Source organism: Rattus norvegicus, chromosome 2, assembly GCF_021556685.1.
Source record: "Rattus norvegicus strain SHRSP/BbbUtx chromosome 2, alternate assembly SHRSP_T2T, whole genome shotgun sequence".
In the NCBI taxonomy this organism is placed as follows: Eukaryota; Metazoa; Chordata; class Mammalia; order Rodentia; family Muridae; genus Rattus; species Rattus norvegicus.
This window is the reverse complement of record NC_141535.1, coordinates 223,257,432-223,278,159: the sequence shown is the minus strand read 5'-3', so window position 1 is coordinate 223,278,159 and position 20,728 is coordinate 223,257,432. Positions and strand designations below refer to the sequence as shown.

Below are 20,728 nucleotides of genomic sequence, written 5' to 3'. Positions count from 1 at the left end.
GGAATGGAGGCCACATTCTAGAACAGGTGACATCACCTCATGGAAATGTTCCATCAAGTAGAAACAGAGATGACTTCTCCATAATGCCAGAGTCAAAGTGAGATAATGGTAAGCCGGATCACTGGTCTGACCAAGATGACTTGATAGACCACGGTGTAAAATCTAACCCTCTGCCTACTTTCTTTTTCCTACAAAATCATTTTGTGCTGGCTAGTTTTACGTCAACTTGATACAAACTAGTTACCTGAAAGGAAGGGACCTCAATTTAGAAAATGCCTCCATGAGATTCAGCTGTACAGCATTTTCTTAATTAGTGATTGATGGGGGAGGGCCCAAACCATTGTAGATGGTGCCATCCATGGGTGTGGTCTTGGGTTCTGTAAGGAAGCAGGCTGAGCAAGCTATGAGGAACAAGCCAGTAAGCAGCATTCCTCATTGCTTCTGTATTAGTTCCTACCGCCAGGTTCTTACACTGTTTGTGTTCCTGTCATGACTTCTTTCAGTGATGAGTAGTATATGGAAGCTCAAAGCAAATGGATCTCTGTGCCCCTGATTGTTTTGGTCATGGTGTTTCATCACAGAAATAGTAACCCTAATAAGGATAGTAGGGCATTACTGTGACACATGTGACCATGTTGTTTTCAAGAGGATTGTGGAAGAAGTTTGGGACTTGGGGCTGGAAAGTTGGGAGTTCAGTGGGATGCTCTGTAGGAGACTGGAAGAGGAGAATGCTGAGAGCAGTGCAGATGATGGAGACCTGGCTTGTGAAGCTTCAGAGGGAAGCAAAGACTCTACTGGCTCTTTTGTGTGAAGAATTTGGGGTGTCTGGTGAGTTGGAGCTGAAGAATCAGTTGTAATTAACAAAAACCCGAAATCTCTAAAGTAAATCCTTTGCTTAGCTGGGACGATGGATGCTAGTCAGCTCTGGGTGAACAGTCAGCTGTGATTAAGAACACACTGACTTCATTGAGATGACGTCCTTTGGGAAATGTTTCCTCAGGTCAGCACACAGAAGCTGTACTTCAGAGGTGGCCAAGGTTTTACCTCATACTGGCAGCCAAACTTGGTAGTGTAAGAGTCACCCAGATGGTACTGGTTTCCAAGGCTCGAATGGGCCATGGAGCACAGCTGAGGATTGGCATTGTGTGGCAGGGATGGAGTCCCAGAAGAGGGCCAAGGAAAGGCTATTGGTAAACGTGCAGCCCAATTGCAGCAAGGGATCCTGGAAGTTTCGAAGATGCTGGTACCAAGAAGAGCGGAGATGGAGTGGAGTCGGTGGGAACCTAGAAGACGGATGGTGTGTGCTACTGGAGAAGAAACCCAGGTTCCTTGGAAAAGCCCAAAAGACGGTAAGTGAATCCTAGGCAGTGGACATTGATTTATTTATACTCCGTTCAGATTGCGACTATGCCATGGTTCTTCCCTCTTGAAGTGAGAAAGTAATTTATTTTTGATTTTATAGGAACCCACAGTTGAGAGTCTTTGAATCTTAAAATATGTTGAATTCAAAAGGGACTGGCTACTTTGAAGAAACTGAATTTCTAAGTGTATTCTTAAAGACCGTGGGACATTATAATGTAAACATTTGAGATGTTTACGTTATAGTGCTGATATTAATGTTTAATTTAGGGGAGAACAAGAAAGAGAAGATCATGTGATGTGTTGTGTGTCACGTTGACACAAGGTCAGTTGTGATGGCAAATTTGATGTCCACTTGATACGAGCTACAGTTATTTGAAAGGAGGTAACCTCAACTGAGAAAATGCCTCCATGAAAGTGTGCTGCAGGCAAGATGTAGGGCACTTTTTAAATTTTGTGGTTGATAGGGGAGGGCTCAGCCCATCGTGGGTGGTGCTTTCCCTGGGCTAGTGATCATGGATTTTATAGAAAACAGGCTGAGCAAGCCACGAAGAACAAACTAGTTAGCAACACCCCGCCATGGCCTCTGCATCAGATCCTGGCTCTAGGTTCACAGTCTGTTGAGTTCCTGTTCTGACTTCCCTCAATGCTGAACAAGTGGGTATATGGAAGTGCAAGCCAAATAAACCCTTTCCTCCTCAAATTGCTTTGGTCATCATGTTTTTTCATAGCAATAGTAATTCTGTCTAAGACACATCCTTTGAGATAGATGTGGGGTCATTAAACCTCTTCATCTGTTCATTCCACTGTGGCCACATCGATTAAAGTTCCCCTATTCCTTGTTGACTACTGCTGCCTCCTTTGAGTAATGGACGTAGGACAGGTGGCTGAGTGTGGTCTCCCGTGACCCCTGGAGTCACTGCTTTCTCTCTAAAATTCTAGTTACACATCTAGTTATTGTATTTTTTCAGTAAAAATAATTTTTGTTCTAAGACATTATCTTACTGTGTAATCTGGGATGGCTTGGAATTGTGTACAAGTTGGCTTTGAACCTGTGACAATCTTGTCTCAGTCCTCCATGTGCCAAGATCAAAGGCCTGAGTTTCTAGGCTAAGCTAATTGCCTTTATTTGTTTTGGATTTCCTAGCTCCTTGAGGATATTTTCATTTTGCTCCTGCACAATAATTTTCTTCATTTTATGGCTCTCTTTAGTTCATTGCACCTTTAAAAGAGTTGTTCTAAAGACTATCTATTCGGTGTGCCATGCAGTTTTTCCCAGAGACTGGCTAATCATCTCTCCTTCGTTGAATGAATCTGGTTTCACTTTCCTCTTTCATTGTAAGCAGTATGATTTCTTCTTGTTAATAACTGGCTATTTGAACCTGTGCTGTATCTCTGGGTATCCTCCTCTCCAGGATATCCTTTTGTCTTGGTTCTTATTGTTATGGGCTATCTGTATACAATCAAGAGTGGACATGAAGTTTACACTTGAGGTCAATGTTAAGTCTTCAGCAAGTCTGTAATTTTCCTCACTGAGCAAAGGTAGCAACTTTTTACTTTATGTATAAAGATGGTTTTTAAGAACTCTGGTCGTAAGGTCTGCCTCCACAAAGTGTTTAAAAAAAGAAAGGGGAGAAGGTAGTCCTTGAAAGCCCTGTGCATCACTTGAGCTAGGGAGGGGAGAGTGGTGCAGCAGTGGGGAGAAGCTAGTGCAACCATGGCTGCCTGCCTCTGTGACTGCATTTCAGTGAGAAGCAGCAGCAATCAGAGGCCAGAATACTCCGCATTTGTACTACAGGGTCTTATTGCAACTCTGGTTCCTGAAGCTGTCTCTGAGGTCTTCAGGGAACACATACAACACCACCTGCCTCTGTGGGAGGGGAGGGAGAAGCCGCTCTGAGCAAAGCTAAAGAAACTTGGTTACAATTTACTCTAAGTCTTCTTTTGGAAGTTTCTTCTTTATGGCACATGTGAGCGCCTGTGCACGCATGTGTGTGTTTTCATGTGTGTATATGAATGTCAGAATACAATATCAAGTTTTATTCCTCATCCCCATCCCATCATCCTCTTCCTTCTTCTCCCAGGGCCAGTGTCTTATGGACCTCCCACTCACCTTGGAGAATAAGCTTTGTCCAGCAAACCCCGGGGATCCACCTATGTCCACCTCCCAACATTGGGATCACAAGCATGTTACCATGTCAGGCTGATTGATTTGTTTGTTTACATGTGTGCCTGCAGCTTAAACTCAGGTTTTCATACTTGCAAGTTAAATATTTTATTGAATTAGCCACGTCTCCAGCTCACATTTGGAAGTTTCAAGCCTCCAATAGACTTGAGTCCAAAATTATTTTCCTTTTCTGGACCCTCTGCTAGAAAAGAAGAGTCAAATCATGAATTGTATTCCTCTAGAATGTAGGTGTGGGGCAATATTGCACCATACCTCTTGCATAAAAACATCTTGTCCCTGTTTGATGATATGTAGTAGTGACTATGGTCTATCAGAACCATTTATTTAAAAATATATTTATTCTCATATATTACATCTGGACAGCAATTTCCCTTCCTCCTACCCTATAGCCACCCCCCCAAAAGCCTGTCTACTCTTCCTCCATTTCCTTTCAGAAAAAGGCAGGCCTCCAGGGCTATCAGCCAAACAGAAAAGATCAAGTTGCAGTAAGACTGGGCATCTCCCCTCATATTAAGAACAAAGTAGCCCAATAGGAGGAGAAGGGTTCCAAAAGCAGGCAAAAGAGTCAGAGTCAGCCACACTCCACCCGATATGAGTCCCACAAGAAAACTGCTACACAATCATGACAAAGGGACCCAAGTCAGACTCACGTAGGCTCCCTGATGGTTGGTTCAGTCTAGCAGAACCCTTCTAAATGATGTTATTCAGGATATTTTCTTTCCAGATGATGTCTGAGAAGCTAATAAAAAGCACGGTGCCAGTGACCCAAAACAGAAAGAAAAAAAATAGATCTGACAGCTTTTGGTGGTGTCATAGTTATAAAAGAATATAGTTATACTTTGAATTCCTCTGCTTCTCGTCTTGCCCGGCAAACTCTTTTCCTTGTGCATGCTACCACAGCAATGCCGTCTGTCATGTCATGGTAGCCAGGAGACCCTCACTAGAGCTGAGCTGGTGCAGGCTTCATGCTTACACAGAGCTGGCTAGTAGTTCTCCAAGACAGGGGCAGTTTGTGAGCTCTACATGGATCCTGTGTGGATGACATACATTGGCTCGACATTTTCCCCTGAAGTTCTATACACAGTACCAAATTCACTTTATGGAGATCATAGGCCACAAACAAAGAACACCTTTCCGCCTTTCATATCGAGCCAATTGGGTCAATAAACATTGGATGAAGAGAATCAAGTCTGAGCATCATACCAGACAGACACTGTGCTTGACAGAATAAAGTTGAAAGAAGTTACTTAGGGAACTATAGTTATGTAAGAAAAGTGAGCGTAAACAGTGGGTCCATGCAAATGAAAGAGAGTATTTCATTTTCTTTAGAACCATGGTCTCCTGTATCCCAGGCTTCGGACTTCACTTAGCCGAGGATGACCTTGACGCTTTGATCTTCCCGTTTCCACCATCCTAGTGCTGGGACTACAGCCATGTGCCACCATGCTCAGGACTCTGTCTAAAGTGGAAGCAAAAGGTACATGATAAAGTGGATGTGATTTTCAAAATGTGCGCGCGCGTGTGTGTGTGTGTGTGTGCGTGTGTGTGTATGTGTGTATGTCTGTGTGTGCATATGTGTGTGCGTATGTGTGTGTGTTGTGTGTGTTGTGTGTGTTGTGTGTTGTGTATGTGTATGTGTGTGTGTTGTGTGTGTACGTGTGTGTATGTGTGTGTTGTGTGTTTGCATGTGTGTGTTGTGTGTTTGCATGTGTGTGTTGTGTGTGTGTTGTGTGTGTTGTGTCTGTGCTATGTGTGTGTTGTGTGTGTGCGTGTGTGTGTTGTGTGTGCATGTGTGTGTTGTGTGTCTGCATGTGTGTGTGTATGTGTGTGTATATGTGTGTGTATGTGTGTGTATATGTGTGTGTGTGTTTGTTGTGTAGAAATACTAGCAAAGTGCTTTGGGAATCACAGAGAAAGGAGTGTGCAGCTCTGCAGTTCTGCATATGAGAAAGGTAGCTAGCACCAGGGTTATGGGAGAAACCTATAATCCAAACACCCAGGAGCCTAAGGCCCGAGATTATCATAAGCCTCAGAATACACTGCACTACAAAGTGAGTTTCAGACTAGCAGAGACTCCATAGTGAGCAAGCAAGCAAACAAAGATGGACGGTGTGTGTGTGGGGAAGTTCCCTGTAAGGAAGAGCTGGCCTGTAGCACTGAGCAGGGCTCTAACAATACTTTATTGATTGAAGCCCAGGGTGGCTAAGGACACAGGTGTCAAGAAGAACAGCAGGACTCGGGAAGAAGCAGGAGCCAGAAACTCAGGATGCTTTTGTGAGGAAGTGGGAAAGGAAAGAGAGGCCTGAGACGCATGTGTGGGAGCTGGGATCTGAGGTGTCCCATAGACCAGGCTAAGGACTGCAGCTCAGTCTTGAGAACTGGAAATTGCTCAGTAGTTAAACCTGGATATTTTTGTCTTGGAAGGATAATCAGAGTGATATTAAAGATGGAATGAATCCAGCTATCCAGGAAAGGTGATTGAAATGGTTAGTGCCAGATCTGATATTTCACAAGTGTGTTTGAGTGTACAAACCCCACAGACATTATTTCCGGCTGTGTTGTAACCTTCTCTTATACTCTTGCGGTATTCCTTCGTCAAGGGAGAAGCCTTGGGAAAAGCAGAGAACTGAGTGCGTTTAAATAAACTCCAATGCAGAGAGCATTCTCAGCATTTGCCATCCCCCTCCACCCCATCCCCCACCCCCAAATCACAGAGTCATGTCACATGCAAGAAATGGATTTGAGATTCGATATAAAAGTAAATACTTTGACTTATGTACAAAGCATATGAAACCATATACATCACTCACTCAGGCCAGCAGAGATGGATTGGTTCAGAATACCTTTTTCAATTAAGTGTAATATCTATTTTTATTTTTTAAATAAATTTAATTTATTTATTTTTCTTTTCCACTCTAGATTTTATTTCTCACCCTACAAAATTTCCACATCCCATACCTCCTCCCACGAGGATATTCCCACCCCAACCCCCACCGGAGCTCTAAACTCCCTGGGGCCTCCAGTCTCTTGAGGGTTAGGTGCATCTTCTCTGACTGAACCCAGACCCGGGAGTCCTCTGCCGGGGCCTCATCTCAGCTGGTGTATGCTGCCTGGTTGATGGTCCATTGTCTGAGAGCTCTCGGGGGGCCCAGGTGAATTGAGACTGCTGGTCCTCCTACAGGGTTGCCCTCCTCCTCAGCTTCCTCCAGCCTTTCCCTAATTTAACCACAGGAGTCAGCAGCTTCTGTCCATTGGTTGGGTGCACATATCTGCATCTGACTCTTTCAGCTGCTTGTTGTGCCTTTCAGAGGGTAGTCATGTTAGGTCCCTTTTTGTGAATGCCCCATAGTCTCAGTAATGGTGTCAGGTCTTGGGGCTTCCCCTTGAGCTGGATCCCACCTTGGGCCTGTCTCTGGACCTTCTTTTTCTCAGGCTCTTGTCCATTTCCATCCCTGCAGTTCTTTTAGACAGGAACAATTCTGGGTCCGAGTTTTGAACTGTGGGATAGCAACCCCATCCCTCACTTGATGCCCTGTCTTTCTGCTGGAGGTGGGCTCTACAAGTTCCCTCTCCCCACTATAGGACATTTCATCTAGCCACCCCCCTTTGAGTCCTGAGAGTCTTTCACCTCCTAGGTTTCTGGTACATTCTGGAGGGTCCTCTCAACCTCCTACCTCCCAAGGTTGCCTGTTTCCAATCATTCTGCTGACTCTCAGGACTTTAGTCCTTTAAAAAAAAGAGTATCTACTTGTTTTTATTTTATATGTATGAATGCTTTGCTTGTACTGTGCCTATAGAGGGAATCAGATCCCCAGGAGTTAAAGTTAGCTGCCTTGTGAGTGCAAAGAACTGAACTCAGGCTCTCTTCTAGACCAAGTCCTATTAACTGAAGAGCTATCTCTCCATCCCTCAGATGCAATCTTTTCCTAGAAAATCAATTAATTTTTTAAATTAAAATTTCACACAACTTATTTTTCTAATAGTCTTTACTCTTCTTCAAATCCTCACATATCCTTCTCATGTCTCTACCCACCCAAATTCATGTACTTTCTTTTTCTTTACCCTCCCCTCCCCAAGAAAAATCAAAACAAACAATTAAGTAAGCAAACAAACAAGTAAAAAAAGAAAGACAAACCCAGTAAGATAGGACAAAAATAAAACAATACAAAAAGTGCATGTCAAACCATGGAGTATGTTTTCAATGGGCCAACCACATCTGGGCATGGGTCCCATCTTAAAGCGTGGTAGATAGAGACACTGACAGTCCATTGGACAAGCTGAGTTCTTTTCTTTTCTCGGCAGGTATCAATGAAAATAACCTCAGGGTTAGAATGGAGCACCACATCCACTTCTCCTTAGTGCTGGAGCTTGTGCTGTCGCAGGCCCTGTGGATTAGTGTGGCTATTATACCTGTGTGTCTGGGATACTATTTCCTTGGAAGCCTCTATTTCTGCTTCTCACAGTCTCTTTCCCTCCACGTTTTTTATAGCTCTCTAAGCCTTGAATGAGACGTTTGATAAAAACCCTCAGTGCTTCAAAGTTTCTCATCTCTGAACATTGTCTACTTGTGGTTAATCATCATTCACTGCAAAGGGGCATCTTAATGTTGAGCAGTATTCTCGTCTATGGCTAATGCAATGTATCATTACATTAGGAGTCATTTTATCTATGTTTCTTTAACAGAATAATAGTAGTAAGTTTCTCCATAGGCCTCATCTATTCTCTGCTTCTTGGCTGCTTTAGTACTTTCAAGTATGGGTTTCATGGAATGGGCTGTGTCCCATCTCATGGATTGGGCCTATATCTAATTTAAAAAGTGGTTGTAGTTTCACCCCTAACATTCATGCTACGAATTATTGTTGTGTTAGTATATTTTGCAGGAAGGTTGCTGGTTTTGGTCACGGGTTTTGTAGCTGAGTGATATTGATGAATACTTTGCTTCTCTAGTAGTCAATCTAGAAAGGACCATCCAGCCCCATGATTTCTCCATTTTCTATCATGTGAATGAGTTGTGTCTTCGGTAATAGGGCCTTACCATCAGGTTATGAATAATAATCAATAGCCTTGAAGATAGTCTGTGATGTTTGGGGTATCTAGGACACCCCTTTTAGCCAACGACTCAACAAGATGTAACCCATTCCAGAAACTGGAGATATTACTTGACTACGTGAGATGTGTAACTGGGGTATTGTCTCCCTGTTATACAGTGACGTCATTCGAATTCCTTTCATATATGTATTTATTTTTAGGGAGTTTCTGCAGTAGGAGATTTGCATATGACTTTTCAATTGGGTCTGTTGACCCTCCCCATATCCCCTCCTTTACTCCTCTTTTTTCTCCCTCTCTGCTTAACCTACTGTCTCCATTCCCATTTTCCCATTGTCTCTCTATAATACTACATTCTACCATTCTATCTCCCCTTCTTTGGAAGATTCCCTCCTCCTGCTCTGGTCCCTTACTAGTACCTAACTTCTGTGGTTATGTAGATTAAAACACTCCCTGGATTTGATAGAACAGAAAGCAGGGAGTAGGCATGACCTCGAGGGCACAGGAAAGGTCTTTCTGAGCAGGACACCAATGGCACAGTTATTAAGATGAACATGTAAGTAAGACCTCATGGAATGGAAAAACTTCTCTGTAGCAAAGGACATCATCATTTGGGGAAAGTGGCAACTAATAGGAAAATAACCTTAGCCATCTGATAAAGGGTTATCTATAATATACACTGAACTAAAAAAATGAACATCAAGAAAAATTAACCCAATTGAAATGGAGCTCAGAACTAAGCAGAGTTCTCGGAAGATTAAAAACAAATAGTTGCGAAACACTTAAACATGTCCTTCAACATCCTTAGCCACCAGGAAAATGCAAATTAAAACTAATTTGAGATTTCATCTTACCCAGTTATAATGGCCAAAATCAAGAAACAAAAGACAACATATGTTGGCCAAGATTTGGGGAAAAGGGCATAGTTCTTCCTTTCTGGTGGGAGTCAAACCGGTACAACCACTAATCATTGATCTGATTCCTCAGGAGTTGGGAATCAATCTACCTCAAGGTGTAACTATACAACTCTAGGGTACACACCAGAAGACCTCTATATCCTACAACAGAGACACCTGATCATCCATGTTCATTGCTGTTCTATTCATGATACCCAGAAACTGGAAACAGCCCAGATGTCCAGCAACCGATGAGAACACAATGAGAAGACGACACGTTTGCATGATGGGATATCATTCAACTGTTCAGAAAAAAGGAAGTTATGAAATTTGCAGGTAAATGGGTAGAGCTTGAAAGAATTATCCTGTATGAAGTAACCCAGACCCTCAAAGACAAATATTGATGTTTTCTATTATTTGTATATATAAAATTGATATTAAATATTAAATTAGATATGTCAGTTTAAATGTTAGCTTAAGTTATAGCCAGAAATAACTCAAAAAAGGAGAAGGCTATGTTTTTTATTAAGAACCAACATTTTAACAGGTCAATCTTTAAAAGCATATTATGTGTAAGTACTCCAAACTTGTTAAAATTTTGAGAAATTATTTTATCAGAAGACTTTCTTTTTTTACGTTAGAACAGAATATTCAAGTGATTTAAGATATTTTATAAAAATAATTTTTCTTTCGACTTATCACAGCAATGAGTACCTTTGGGTTTAGGCATGGTTTACTGAATGACAGGCTGTTGAGATGGCCCAGCTGGTAAGGAGCTTGACGCCAAGCCTGACCCTGTGAGTTCAATCCTTGGGATCCACATAGTAAAAGGAGAGAACCTTTTAATTATTTTCTGACCTCCATGCACATGCCTGTTGTGTCACCCTCCACAAAATAAACAAAGCATAGTTATTTTTATAAAGAATATGAAATACTATAAATACTTCATGAAGTGCTTTGAAATAAATATTCATTTCAATAGTAACTGGTACACTGGTGATAATATTGGTTTGGATTTCTGATTATAATAGAGTATTTGTTGATGAATTATGTAAGCAAAAGGTATAGATTTCTGTTCTTTTCAATCACAATTGAATCAAGGAACAAGTACATGATTTAAAATTTGGTACAAATTGATAATGTCATCATACTAGAAAACTTCAACCTGCAAATTTTACTGGGTGGAAAATAAGGCAAGATAACATATTTGGAAGAACTTTTAATTAATGTTTGGATCCTAGGTAATATTTATTTAAAAGAATTCATGAAATTCTAACGAGACTAGTCCTTTGGAATAAGCCTGTGAATGTAGTCAAGTTGATTTGTGTCATTTGGGTGGATACCTATGACACACATGTACTCATATAAAATTCTGGGGTTATTTTACTGAAATCCCAATCCATGAAACTATTCTTATACTCTGCATAGGTACTTTTTTGAATACTCATTTGTTAATAATTAATTTTAATTATTATGCCCAAGATGGTTAGTCATGGAAGTCGCAAGTTCAAGGACTGCCTGGAAAAGTAAGGAGACCTTACCTAAAGTGAAAAGAGGGCCAGGATGTGGCTTGGTGACACAGTACTTGCCTAGCACACCCAAGAGTCTGGGTTCACATTAAACAGTGATTGTATTCTATTATGTAGTCCAATTGCATTAAGTTAATGAGCTCATGTTTGATGGAGGGAATGATTACCCTAGAGCTCTGAGCCATTTGGGAAAACTGTTGTATATTAGTTATTTTGACATTGCTGTTAACAAAACCACCCGACATAGCTACCTTAAGGGAAGGAAGGCTTGTTTTGTTTTATGGAGTCTTGAGGGATTTCAGTTGATCATAGAAAGGAAGCCTTGGTGGTGGGGGATTGTTCTTTTGCAGCAGTAGTCTCGTGAGACAGAGCTCTCCCATCTTGGTGGACTGAGAGACAGAGAAAGTAGGTTAGAACCAGGGCAGGTATGACCTTCGACATCTCCTCCCCAATGACCTGCTTTCCACCAAGCCGCAGCCCCCAAGAGACCCAGAGATTCCTCAATAATGCTGCAAGCTGGAGACTGACCAGTCAAACATAAGTCTGTGGGGAACATTTCTGATTCAACCCGTTATCCATAGCATGTTCTAAGACATTATAGATTAATCACAGTGGCAGATAAAACTGTGAATATAGCTGTTCCCTGAATCCAGGGAGGAATCAGTATGTCAAGTCATTAATTTAGTTCCACAAGATCCTGCAGTCTTGACTAAGTTTTCCAACCCTTTGGTCAGTAGTGACAATATTCTTAAGAAGAACTCTTCACAACACTCCTCCTTCACCCTCAGACTAATCTTATTTTTATCATTTTTACTGATACAGAATTCCATGAGTTTGAAAGGAGTTATTATTTTCTACTATAAACCAGGTTTGTGGAGATAAAGTTTGGAGCAGAGACCGAAGGAAAGGCCATCCAGAGACTGCCCCACCTGGGGATCCAGTCCATATGCATACAGACATCAAACCCAGACAATATTGCTGATGCCAGGAAGTACATGCTGACAGGAGCCTGTTATAGCTGCCTTCTGAGAGGGTCTGCCAGAACATGACAAATACAGAGGCAGATGCTCACAGCCAACCATTGAACTGAGAACAGGGTCTGCATTGGAGGACTTAGAGAAAGGATTGAAGGAGCTGAAGGGGTTTGCAATATAAGAACAACAATACCAACCAACCAGAGCTGCCAGGGATTAAACCTCCATCCAAAAAGTACACATGGACAGACTCACAGCTCCAGCTGCATATGTAGCAGAGGATGGGCTTGTTGGGCACCAATGGGAGAAGGCCTTGGTCTTGCCAAGGATGGACTCCCGCCCCCAGTGTAAGGGAATGTTAGGGCAGGGAGGCAGGAAGGGATGAGTGGATGGGTTCGGGAACACCCTTATAGAACAAGGGGAATGGGGGATGGAGTAGGGAGGTTATGGATGGGAAACTGGGAAAGGGGATAACACTTGAAATGTAAAAAAAAAATCCAATAAAATATAAAAAGTTGTAACTAATATCTATCTTTATTTATTATCCCCAGCAAGAAGAGCAGTGACTCACAAGACGTTGGTATTATGGAACTCTGGTGCCTGCCTGGGATATGGCCAGTGGCACAGGACAAACACTGCCCTGAGACCTGGAACTTCTCGGGAAGAATGTCTCTAGGTGGTAGAGGCATTTCCTCCAATTCCTCCAATGCAGACCCTGTTCTCAGTTCAATGGTTGGCTGCGAGCATTCCCCCCAAATGGCTGTTGTCTTACGTTCCACTGTTGGGATGCATGTTGTACCCTGAGTGAAGCCCATCTTTGCTCTCGCCCTTAGAGGAGCCTTTCATTGTGCTGTCTTGTATTCTCCTGACTGTTAAGACATATTAAGCCAATTTCCTCCTGTTTGCTTCTCAAGAGGAAGAATAGCTAATTAGCTGTTTCGGTGAAGTAATTCATTAGATCTCTTTTTCCACGGTCCATAATAAAGCATGCCTTTGCCTTTCATTTATGTCTTGACCAATACGAATTTCCTGTCTGTTTCTTCAAAATGTTGAAAGGATTCACTAACAATTACACCACGAGTCTTTTTTAAACATCATGGAAGGAAGTTACTACACACAAACACAAAATTAGAAATAAATATTTGAATGGCTCTTTAAATATATTAATTTTTCTGTGCTCCTAGGGTTTATTTCAGATGCCGGACTTGAAAGGTTTGTTTTTATTTTTTCCATGTGGGATCTCTAGGAATCGTGGATTAAGCAAAGGAGACAAAGTCTGTAGTTTTCCATAACCTCGAAGGGTAATATTCATACTGATTTCAATGATAGCTAAAAAATACCTAGATTTTCTTCCCTTTAGAGAGAACTTAGACTTATTTTTGAATATAAGAAATGTTATCTTAGATATACAAAATCAGAAACATATGCTTCAGGACTAATACCACGGCAGTTTCGAGAGGTCAGCTACAAACTCTCCATAAAGTTTGCTTAATTTAAAATGAAATAGAAACAGCTGTGGTAAGGAATGCAGTATATAAGCTCTCATTTGAGGCTATATTGTATTTCTCTTATTAATTTTAATTATATGTTTCAAGAGAAAGAACTTATTAAAGAAATAAAATAAAATCTGATTTTGAACGTGTTCTATCACCCGACTAAAATAGTACATACGTTCGTAAAACCCAATTATACTCTTTTTTTTTTGCCTTCCTTTGCAAAAAGGGAGCATAATAGTTTTTCTGCAATAGGGTATGAAGCATGTAGGAAAACCAAGTTGTTTTTCTTACTCTGTCTCTCCCAGTCACTCAACACTCCTGACACCAGATGAAAAGGGATTTCCCTTACATAGCAAGCAATCCCCTGGCTGATTTTCCAGAGGTCACCAGCTAAGCGTCCCTGAACTTAACTTTCACAGTCTCTACTTGGAGATAATGTGAGATCCCACAGTTTGACTGCTCAACCTTGCCTCCTACTTTGGATGTCAATTGTTAAGTAGAGATTGAAACCTGATTTTGATGAATCAGGTATGGGATGAGGTTTTCCATAATGCCCTTCTCTTAGGAGTCTTGCAAACTAACTTTCTCTTTGCCCCCTCCCCCTTTCCTTTTTTCTTTTTGTGTGTGCAGTGTGCACAGCCATGTGCGTGTTCATACATGTGAAACAGGTGTGTGGAGGTGCTGAGGAAAATGTCAGCTAGTAACCCTTGCCTTCCATTTAACTTGAGATAGGGTCTGTTTTTGCCCTCCCCCCTTCCCGCCACCAGTCTAGATAGCTTCAGATCATCCCATTTCCTCTGCCTCCCATCTCTCTGTGAAAGTTCCGAGAAAACAGAGGATCATGTCACTTGTACGATCTTTACATGAGTTCTTAGGATTTAAGCTCAGGCCCTTACATTTGTATAGTAGGCACCATTACACACTGAGCTGTCTGTCCTGTTGATTTTTAAAAGTGGTACACATCACTCAAAATAACACTGTACTTGTGTTTGCCGGTTTATTAATTAAGGAAACAGTAAAGGATTTGCTTGAATATCTAGGTGCAGAAAGACACCTGGTCTGCAAGGGTCCTGAGCGGAGAAGGTCTGACGCTGCAGAGTTGAAATGTACCACCCTATCTTCACCGATGTGTTCACCATCTCAGATGTACCTCAAACCCAACCTCACAGCCCAGAAATTTCTATGGGGGCTTCATGTATGCATGGCAAATGACTAATTCCACTTCCAGCTCTTTCCCCATCTTTGGATAGTTAAGGACTTAAACTGAAATCTCCAGGTTTATAATATTGGAGTTCCTGGCACCCAGTTCCTTACAGGGACACCCCGAGTTGGTCCTATGGTGGAGCAAAAGATGCTCTCATCATCCTAGGATGCTGTAAGGAATTCTGAAGATCAGTGTGGAGAGGAGCGTCAACACAAACAGCGACAAGACTGTCGCTGTAGTACCACTGTGCTGGAGGAGGAGGAGACTAGCGGCTCTGACTCACGGACTGGGGCGGAGACTCGACCGCTCACTTCCATCCTCTGGGTTCCAAGGGTTTCGAAGCTCCGTTAGCAGGGACTGGAGCAGAGACTAGTGGTCTATTTCCTATCGTTGCACAGTAAGTTCCTTTGGAGTTCATATTCCTCCAAAATAGATTACTGTAGTGGTTTGAATGATAATAGCCCCCACATGCTCATCCATTTGAATAGTTAGTTTGAAGTTGGTGGAACCGCTTGGGAAGGGTTAGGGGGTGTTAGGAAAGGTTAGGTTTTTTTGCAGAGGATGTGCCTCCGGGACAACAGTAGATGTTAATATGTCCACTGTATAGGTATGTACATCCATTTACAGCATAATTTTCTGGGTGCCTTGAGCACTTAGCGAGTCATTCACCCGTGGTTTAAACATGTACATCCTCTTACAGCTTTTGGTTTTCTCTAAGGAATTCCAACATAATCTTCATGGTGAATCTGTTGCTCAGTTCTTATCTTTTTTTTTTTTCTTCTGAAACTTCTAGAAACTTTGGACTTAGCTGAGCATCTTTTTTCTCTCATGTGTTTTCTTTTCTTCAAATCCCAAATGTTAGCTCTCCTCCTGCATCATGTGTTTTTTCTAGTCAGACTTCTTTGTCGACTGCTTTCTCCTCTCTTTTCTTTTTACAGTTTTTATTGAAGTCGAAATGTAATTTTATCATCCCCTGCCTTTCTTTCTTCCACCCCTTGCTATACCCTGCCTTGTTCTCTCTTAAATGCATGGTCTCTATTTTTATTATACTTTTGTGCATATTCCTACATGTATAAATAGAGCCTGTCCAGTTTCTATGAAGTTCCTTCTATGTAAGTGTTTTTTTTTTTTTCTGTTTTCTGTTGGAGTGGCATCTAAAGTAAATCTCTGATCCCCATTTGATGTGGTCCAGTTTCATAACTGGAATGTCTATCCATAAAAATGAGCCACTTGTGTGTTTTTATAATCCCTATTTTGCTCTGTCATCCCAGAGTCATACATAAAACCCAATGCTTGCTTTCTTAGCTACCAAGAGACGTTCACAAAATTAGTGTGCTCATTATTCAACAACAGCTACTTCCTTACCAAGCCTTACTCATTTAATATCCACAATCAAGCAATTGGGAAATCCTGCTGGTTTTGCCTTCTGAACACATTCAGAACATCAGACTATGGGCACTTTAAGAATTACTTTGATAGAAGAACCTTGGTTTCAGTAGCCAGCTGCCCAGGACACTGGCTTACAACCCTTCAAATAAATTCACTGTTTCCAACTTGTTCAATGCTATGCTTTTTTTTTTAAAGCAGTGATCTTATATTTAAAAAATAGGCTATATCATGTAACTTCTCCAATCAAAAATCTTCAATGGTTTCACTTTTACTAAGCTGTAAATCCTGTCACCTTACAATGGCCTGGATGTAACATAAGGATATTTTATGTCCCATATAAAAAAATGTGGTGAAGGGTCCTGTGGATCTGTGTGATGTAGGCCTCCCCAGATAGTTCTCCGACCACTTTAGTTACCTTCTCATTCCTTCCACTGCTTTCTCTGATGTTTCCTTAGCACTGTAAGAAAGCTCTTCTCTCTCTCTCTCTCTCTCTCTCTCTCTCTCTCTCTCTCTCTCTCACTCACACACACACAGAACTCTCACCCCCTGAGTCATCTCTCCAGCTCCCGACTTGAACTTTTTCACAGGCTAATCCCTCCACCTGAAATCCCACAGATATCCACATCAACTTCACTCTTCAAGTCTTTCTTGACCCATGAACTTGCCAGTGAACCTTTCTCCATTCTACTGAAAATGAAATCTTGTTCTCTAAACTGGCTTGCCCTGTGCTCTTTCTCTTTTGGAGACAGGGTTTTACTCTGTCACCCTGCTGAACTTGAACTCTCGGTGTAAACCAGGCCGGCCTCAATTGTACAGAGTTCTGACTCTGCCTCCCAAGTTCTGGGAACAAATGTATGTGCCACCATGCCTGAGTTCTTTATCACGCTCCAACTTCACCATATTTACCTATGTTTAGATCTTGTGTCTTGTCTGTTGACATGAACTCTGAGCATGTAGTAGCCAAACACTACAATTCTCCATGATAATCATTGAAGCTATTTTCAAACACTTTCTAAAGAAATTATGACTCTTGAAACATATTTTAGAAACTTGCTATAATCTTGAAACTTCTTTTAAGTAAGCTTATTTAGTGACTTTCTTAATTGTATTTATTTTCAAAGCAAATTTCAATGTATTACTCTGCATGAGTGTTCACACCACAATGTATGTGTGTGTGTGTGTGTGTGTGTGTGTGTGTGTGTGTGTGTGTGTGTGTTGATTCTCTTTCCACCTTTGTATTACTTCTCGGGATTGAACTCAGGTTTCCAGCTTGCATGGTAGGCGCCTTTAGCTGCACCTTTCTGGCCCTGGATGTCATTTTTAAGTAAAGAATTTACTACAACTAAAGACTGATTAATCACAGTCAATATCAGCCAGACAATGTGGAGCACACCTGCAATCCTAGCACTGGGAGGCCGGGGCAGGAAGAGTGTGAGTTCAAGGCCAGCCTGGGATACACAGCAAGATTCTTTCTCCATAAATTAATCAATAAACAAGCAAACAAAGACGCACATAAATGCGGGGAAGCGATGGAGAATGGTATAGATGTTGGCCCTCTTTCCAAGGTTAGAGGTGAATAAAAACAGATGTGGCTGCCATTTGCTCACCTGACTACAGCTCAGCTCAGTACTCCACAGTACCTGTGCTGAGTAAGCAGGATAAGGTCAGGCTAGCTAAGTTATTTGTTGAGCTTCAATAATCACATACAAAACCCCTTACTTGGTCCTTTTCAGTCATTTCTTCAGTACTCCGTCTCTCTTTATGCCTGGTACTAATGTCAACTTACATAATCACTGTAATCTATTCTAAAAAAGACTAACAGAAGCCTTGAGATAAATATACAGGTTTCATATACTACACCACAGTCACATTTCAGCATTAAATAAAAGAGAATGTGCTGTAAAATAAAGGAGAAACATGAGAAAGGGAAGAAGATAATTAAAGGAAGTTGAGTTAACATTATAGAGTTAAGCTTTGTGTGCCCAAGAAAGTTAGGCAGCTTAGGCACAAACATTAAGTTGTCTATTGAAAGATGCTAAACTGTGTTGGTGCACCTGCTGCTACTCATTTCCTAATTGCCTCGGTCAGGTTCCCAGGACTCAGTAAGTCACAGGAGCAAGCAGTCTAATAAAATTCATAATGTGATAAATGGCTACATGGTGTATGACCATTTATACCTATCTGCTACAAATGACAGCTCTTTGTGTGCTTAAACTTCTATTTATAGAGACTTGAAATAAATGTGGTAATGAAGCAAGTAATCGCTGATGGCCCTGGAGGAAATGGCTGTAGCCTATATCATTGAACATTTCCACTGAGGGCACCCAGCAAATTTAATTTGTGTCCCATTAAGCTTTCACTGGACTTATCAAGTGACCAAACAAAGACATGTCATTGTCCATTTCCCATCTGTGGGTGATCACCTTGTGGTGAAATCCAAATTCCTGGAACCATCCCTGGAGGACGAAGAGCTTCCTGAGAATACTTGGCCTTCTAAACTCAAGGAGATGGACCTCTGTGATAACTTCCAGATCTTTAAACAGCCTCAGAATAAAAACGGCTCTGTTTATCTTCCTGGTTAACCTAGCCATGCTTGGCTGAGTTGCTTGATATACTGGCACAGCAATAATTAGTTTAATTTATCACAGAGAAAGAGTATTTATAGACGGCCATTAGTGCTCCTAAGTCAATTAAACAGAAAGCGTAGCAGAATGCTGCAAACATCCTATTTCCCTCTGGGCTTCTGCTTCACGATATAATTTACCACACTGTGTTAGCAAGAGAATGTTTATGTAGACAGGTCCTTTTAATCCAACTTCCTTTTATTATTTTCTTTCCCTTTCTCATTTTTCTCCTTTATTTTTTCAACACATTCTCTTTATTTAATGCTGAAATGTGACTGTGGTGTAGTGTACGAGGAACATAAAGAGGGGAGAAGGACAAGCAGACCACAGCCAAAACCCAGGAGGCCCTGGAGAAGACTCAGGATAGTTCAGGGGAAAGGACCTAGCCGGAAGCATCAGAGTCCACAGCAGAGAGTGAAGACTTTAGCAGACACGAGGATACACTTACTGAGGCCAGTGGTTCTGTTGTCCAAAGTCAGCTCTAAGGATCCTCACTGCCAGGCTGTGGGGCAGCATCAGCAAAAGCAGCAGAAAAGTCAGAGTGGCTTTGTCTTTCTTGAACTTTCTAGAAACTTTCTTCTTCATTATGTGTCATCTTCTGCTGTGCAGTGCTATTCAAAATTGTGTACCTTCATTCAGTGACATGATCTAAGAGAGAGGAGGAAGGAGGAAGAGGACAATGTATTCTGGTTCCACATTGTTTCCTTCAAGTGGCATTTTATCTTGCATTATGACTGAATAATATTCTATTGTGTATATGTAGCATATTTTCTGCCCCTATAGTTGTGCCTTATTTATTTTTAAATATTTTGAGAACTTCATATATGTGTAATGCATTTACATAATTTCTGCACCCTCTCTCCTAACTCTAACTACTCCAATGTCCATCCTCTCGAATTCATTACTTCTTTTTATTTAAACATTATTGCTACACACACATACATGTGTGTGTTCATATGTATAAAACCCACTGAGTGCATTTAGGATGACTTGTATATAGTTCTGTTTAGGGCTGGCCACTTGGGATTGAAAAATTTATCAGTGGAATCTCTCTAAATAAAATTGATTCTCTCTTTCTCATCAGTCACTGATTGCCTATAGCTCTTCATCTAGGAATGAGACCTTGTCCTTGTTGGCATGTTAACTGGTGTTATCATTATGCAGGTCTCTTGCTTAGGCAGTGGTATAATTGACATGTAAGGGGTGTGGCTTCCTTGTCTGTCATGTTTAGAGGATACTACTAAGCAACATGTGACAGAACGGTCCTCTGCTCTTAAAACTTTTTCTCCTCTTCCTCCAAGATGCTTTCTCAACTTTAGGGGTAGTGGCTGCATTGTAACTGTATTGGTTGGGATTAGACATCACAGTCAGCTATTTTCTACCTTTTGAATAGTTGTGTGTCTCTGTAACAATCTCCATTTTTTCCACAAAAAAACTTGCTTTGATGAGAGTGGTAGTTACACTAATTGGTAGGCATAAGGATAAGTGTTCAGAAATTATATTGATTTAGAAAGATGGCGATAGTGGGTTCTCCTCTTGGGTCTCCAGCCATGGGTAGTTTACTAGGTTTAAAGCACCAGGCATGAATTGTCTTAGGTCAAACTAGATAGCTATTGGTTACCCACAAGATAAAAGTAGCACTATTACTATATATTATTATATATCCTTGGATATATCCTTTTTAATTAAATATTTTTATTTTCTTTTATGGGTGTGGTATATGAATGTTTTGCTTGCACATGTGTCTGTGCACCTCTGCGTGCCTGGTATTCTCAGAAGGCAGAAAAGGGCATTCGAGTCCCAGGAACTATAATTACAGGTGGTTGTGCTTTGTCATGTAGGTGCTGGGTATTGAATGCATGTCCTTTGCAAGAGTTGTTAGTGTTCTTAACTACTGGGCCATCTTTCCAGCCTCTCTGGGGATTTCTTGCTAGGTCAGTTGTGGCTTACAGAATTTACAGCTGATAGGATTACTGATTACTTTCCTCCCTCGGTAGCTTGCATAGCATCTTCCAATATTATG

The 20,728-nt window shown here is 41.3% G+C and overlaps 1 long non-coding RNA gene across 2 annotated transcripts; it reads left to right on the top strand.

The window, feature by feature from the left end:
* The first annotated feature begins 28 nt into the window (after positions 1–28).
* On the top strand, positions 29–12,999 carry LOC102547683 (uncharacterized). 2 transcript variants are annotated; one of them, XR_015676947.1, is made up of 5 exons: positions 29–108; positions 1,153–1,349; positions 4,877–5,024; positions 9,709–9,825; positions 12,544–12,999. It is a non-coding gene; the product is annotated as an uncharacterized LOC102547683 (long non-coding RNA). The 2 variants fall into 2 exon arrangements; XR_015676946.1 differs by having other exon boundaries at positions 42–108; positions 1,001–1,349.
* The last annotated feature ends 7,729 nt before the right edge of the window (positions 13,000–20,728 follow it).